This window comes from Petaurus breviceps, unplaced genomic scaffold (assembly GCF_028583685.1).
Source record: "Petaurus breviceps papuanus isolate PSGF00001 unplaced genomic scaffold, PetGlider_PUasm1.0 181, whole genome shotgun sequence".
NCBI classification, from domain to species: domain Eukaryota; kingdom Metazoa; phylum Chordata; class Mammalia; order Diprotodontia; family Petauridae; genus Petaurus; species Petaurus breviceps.
Window position 1 is genome coordinate 26,557,365 of NW_027185784.1, and position 5,493 is coordinate 26,562,857.

The window sequence follows — 5,493 nt, forward strand, 5'->3', positions numbered from 1 at the left end:
TGCAGTGGAGTTTGAATGCTTGAAAAAGAATCTCAGTGTCCAGATGATCTTCAGAATCTTCCTAAGACAATTCTAATGGGAGCGATTCAGTTTCCTGGCATGACACTGGTAGACTGTCCAGGTTTCACAGGCATACAACAATGAGGTCATCATAACAACTCTGTAGACATTGGCAAGCAATCAAATACCTCTTCTCTCACACACTTTCCTTCAGGCCTTGCAAACACTGAGCTAGCTCTCCATGTATGTATATTATCAAGGTTAAATCCCTGGAAAGAATATTGCTAAGGCAAGTTAACTTATCCACAATATTCCAGACTTCTCCCTCTGCTGTAACTGATGGTTTCATGTATGGATAGTGTGGGGCTGGCTCATGGAGAACCTTTGTTTTATTGGTGTTCATTGTTAGACCAAAATTAGCGCAAGCCGCAGCAAATGGATCCATACTTTATTGCATCTCAGCTTCAGAGGCTGCTTTGAGTACACAATCATCTGGGAACAAAAATATCATGCATAGACTGTTCCTCTACTTTAGTCTTGGTTTGTAGCCTTTTGAAGTTAAGTAATTTACCATCGGTGTGGTAGTTGACTTTGTTGCCAAGTTTGAACTCATTGAAGGCATCTGACAACATTGCCTAAAACATCAGCCTAAAAAGCATGGAAGCAAGCATGTAGCCTTTTTTCACTAGATTGGTGACTGGGGGGCATGAGAGCATTGTCCATTATCCAGAAATGTGCATATATATATATATATATATATATATATATACACACACACACCCACATATAAAAGTATGTAGATATACATATACTGAGTCAAGCTTTTCCCCCCTATATTAGAGTGCTATGCTACAGTCATACATTATAGCACGTAATATATATGGCTTTCTATTATGACTATTTTTGTGTACATGCCTTATCTCCCCAGTCAGATATAAAACTTCTTCCTCATAGTAGAGAGCTCATTCCTTTGTCTTCTTTATCACCTAGGAAAGAACTTTGACCTTGGTCTACCTATAAATGTTTGCTGAATGAGTTAAAGAATGAATTCTCATGTAGAAAGTCAAATGTAGGTGTGGAGGCAAGATGGCAGAACTGAACAGTAACTTTTTTTTAAAGCAATCGGGGTTAAGTAACTTGCTCAAGGTTACATGGCCAGGTGTTTCTGGGTGGGTAATAAGTGTCTGAGCCCGGATTCGATCCCCAGGTCATCCTGACACTGGAGCCGGTGCTCTTACTCTCTGTGCTACCTGGCTGCCCCAGCAGTAACTTTTCTAAGGTCAGTGAATTCCATCACTAAACTTTAAAAAATGAATCTGAATGGATTTTAGAGTGACAGAATCCACTGGGAGGCAGAGTGTGGCAGAAGGGAAAGTGCCCATGTGGGTTGGGGCAGGGGGAGCATGGAGCACCTGTGGGCTGCACCAGCCTGGACTAGAGAGCAGACTATAGCATAGTGAGAAGGAGCCCCAGCCAGCAGAATCACCCACCCCAAAGGCAATTCACAGCTGTCTCACCAGCTTCTCACCATGGGACAGGAGGATCCATCACAGCTGGGTAAGAGAAAGCACACAGGGCCCACAGCAGAGACAGCAGCTTCTCCTGGGGCTATCAGCCCACAGCCTGGAAATTTAAAAATCACCAACTTGATTTTCCGGAAGCAAAGATGGCAATATAAACTCTAGCTGCTCAGATTACCCCTCCCTGACCTATAAAACCCAGAGATAAAAGTTCCACCTGGAGTAAAATCCTGAAATAGCAGAAATAGCCTTAGGCTTAGGGGTAATGGAGAAAGGGTGTAACTGAGGCAGTAAGGAGTCTGAAGTGAAGGGTTGGAGGGTCCCAACAAGACCCACCTCACCTGACAAGTAAAAGCCTGCCTGAGCTGTAGCCCAGGGGCATAGAGGCATAAATCTGAATTGGCCATATCACCCCTCCCCCACAGATAATTCTGTGAACCTCAGGGTAACTCAGGGGAAACACTGAGACTCCTGGCCTTGGCCTCAATCTAGACACCCAGAGGATACAGTACACAAGGCCAACAAACAGGCACCTAGCTCCCAGCCTTAGAAGCTTGGGTTGGAGCCCTCTGTACTGCAGGAGCAGAAATACACTTTAAAGGTGAGGAAATAGTCAATTACAGTGGGCCAGAAGCAACTTGCTAAGGCAAGACCAAAGACAATAGAATCCTATTATTCAGAATAAGAAGAATCACTTTCAGGAGACACCATGGACTCTATATCCACACCTGAGACCACAGATGGAAATATGAACTGGTCTCAAGCCCAAAAAACATTCTTAGAGGAGCTCAAGGAAGATTGTAAAAGCCAAATTAGAGAGGTAGAAGATAAATTTAAATCTACAGTGACAAAATTGAAAAAAAAATCTCGCTGAAGAAGACAAATTCTTAAAAAGTAAAATTTGTCAACTAACTGGAAAAAATGCCTCCCTAAAGAAGGCCCTTCAAAAACTAACCGAAGAAAATAATTCACTAAAAGTTAGAATTAAGCAAATCAAAGCTCAGGACTCTATGATGCACCAAGAGTCAATAAAACAAAACATGAAGATTGAAAAATTAGAAGAGCCCTTGGCCTCTCTTCTATGAGCTCAGCAGAGGAACCCTCAACCATGTCTATTTATAAGATCCAGGCAAGAGAAATCTTCAACTCTCAGGGAAACCCCACTGTTGAAGTTGATATCTACACTGAAAAAGGTCAGTTCCGAGCTGCTGTGCCCAGAGGTGCTTCTACTGGTATCCATGAGGCCTTGGAGCTCCGAGACAATGATAAGATCTACTGCATGGGGAAAGGTGTCTAAAAAGTAGCTGAGCACGTCAATAAAACTATTTCCCTGACCCTAGTTAGCAAGAAACTGTTGTGGAGCAGGAGAAGATTGACCAATTAATGATAGAGATGGATGGCACTGAGAATAAATCTAAGTTTGGTGTAAATGCCATATTAGAAGTATCTCTGGCTGTTTGTAAGGCCAGAGCTGCTGAGAAAGGTGTCTCCCTGTACCGCCACATTGCTGACCTTGCAGGCAATGATGAAGTCATCCTGCCAGTTCCAGCCTTCAGCGTGATCAGTGGTGGCTCCCATGCTGGTAACAAGCTAGCCATGTAGGAGTTCATGATCCTCCCTGTTGGAGCAGCAAATTTTAAGGAGGCCATGAACAGTGGAGCTGAGGTCTACAACAACCTGAAGAGCGTGATTAAGCAGAAATATGGACATGACGCCACCAACGTGGGGGATGAGGATGACTTTACTCTGAACAGCCTGGAGAATAAAGAAGCTCTGGATCTGCTAAAGAATGGGATTAGTAAGGCTGGCTATACTGATAAGGTCATAATTGGCATGGATGTTGCTGCCTCAGAGTTCTTCCAATCTGGGAAATATGACTTGGACTTCAAGTCTCCTGATGATCCCATCAGATACATCACCCTTCTGAGCTTGGAGACCTCTACAAGAGCTTCATCAAGGACTATCCAGTGGTGTCTATTGAAGATCCTTTTGACCAGGATGATTGGGAAGCTTGGAAGAACTTCACTGCTACTGCATGCATCCAGGTGGTAGGGGATGACCTCACAGTGACCAATCCCAAGTGTGTTGAAAAGGCTGTGAATGAGAAAGCCTGCAACTGCCTCCTACTCAAAGTGAACCAGATTGGCTCTGTGACTAATCTCTCCAGGCATGCAAGCTGGCCCAGTCCAATGGGTGGGGAGTAATGGTTTCCCATCATTCTGGGGAGACTGAAGATACCTTCATTCCAGACCTGGTGGTGGGTTTCTGCACTGGGCAGATCAAGACTGGTGCCCCCTGCCGATCTGAGCGTCTGGCCAAGTATAACCAGCTTCTCAGAATTGAGAAAGAGCCAGGCAGCAAGGCTAAATATGCTGTACAGAACTTCAGAAACCACCAGGCCAAGTAAGCTCTGTGGCCAGGAGGCCTAAGAGCTCGCAGGCACCAGGCACCTCTGTAGAAGTTGGCTCCTGTCCTAAGAATGGGCAGCACCAGTACTAGATCAGTTTTATTTTAGGGGCAGGGGCCTCTGCTGCTTAACTTCACTCTCCCCTTCACCTTTCTGTGATTTTCTCACTGCTTCGTTAGAAGTGTCTTACACCAGAGACTTCCTGATCATCTGGCTTTCTGTCGGCAGACCCTTGTCATTCTGTGACTAGGATAGAGTGACATGTTCTCACCCCCAACCCTGGTGTTGATGTGTGAAGCCATACACTTGTGATGCAGCCCCAATGAGCCCCCAGGCGAGATCCTTAGTGGCTTCTATGTGCAGAATAAAAGTATTCCATAACACCCCCCCCACCAAAAAAAATAGAAGAAAGTGTAAAATATCTCATTGGAAAAACAACTGACATGAAGAACAGATCCAGGAGAGATAACCTAAGAATTATTGGTCTACAGGAAAGCCATGATGAAAAAAGCAGCTTGGACAACATCCTCCAAGAGATTGTCAAAGAAAACTGTCCTGAAGTCCTAGAATCATAAGGTAAAATAGTTATTGAAGGAATTCACCGGACTCCTCCTGAAAAAGATCCCAAATTGAAAACCCCAAGATATATAGTAATCAAATTCCAGAATTATAGGGTTAAGGAGAAAGTACTGCAAGCAGCCAAAAAGAAACAATTCAAATATCGTGCAACTATAGTCAGGATTACACAGGACCTAGCAGCTTCTACATTATAAGATTGGAAGGACTGGAATTTGATATTTTGTAAGGCAAAAGAGCTAGGAAAGGCTTAACTGCCTGGAAAAACTGAGCTTAATCTTTCAGGCAAGGGGATGGTCATTTAATGAAATAAGATTGGTAGACTGCCCAGACTTTCCTGATGAAAAAGCCTGAGCTCTATGGAAAATTTGATCTCCAATTACAAGTCTCAAGAAAAACATAAAAAGGTAAACAAGGAAAGCACACACTCACACATACACACATGCACACACACTCATGCATACATGCACGTAACTTGGGATGCAATAAGAGCAAACTTTTTACATCCCCATATAAGAAGCTGATACTGGTCAATATTGAAATTTATATGATTATCATAACCTTTAAAAAGGGATATACATAGGTAGAGGGTGTGGGTATAAATGAACTAATCCGACGATAAAAAAAAAAACAACTTATTAAGGGATTCAAAGGACTATAATGGGATAAAATGAAAGGATGAGGCAGAAAAAGGTAACTTATGCCATACAAAGAGGCATAAAAACACACTATAGTAGAGGGGAAGGAAAGAGTGAGAGGAACATCATTTTAACATTATTCTCACTGGTTCTGGTTCAAAGAGCGATCAACATAATCAGTTAAGTTTAAGATTCTAAAGTGAAAAGACACAAAACTCATTAAATAGAGGGAAAGGAGGGAGGGAGAGGGGCACTTTATGAAATTTGCTCTCATTGGTTTGGGGTTAAAGAGGGAATAACATACTCTGATAAATATAAAAATCCATTGTGCCCTATAGGCAGTAGGAGGGAA

General features: G+C 43.0%; 1 pseudogene; it reads left to right on the top strand.

Annotated features, from left to right (window-relative positions):
• Positions 1-2,628: 2,628 nt before the first annotated feature.
• On the top strand, positions 2,629-4,297 carry LOC138160495 (alpha-enolase pseudogene; annotated as a pseudogene).
• Positions 4,298-5,493: the final 1,196 nt, after the last annotated feature.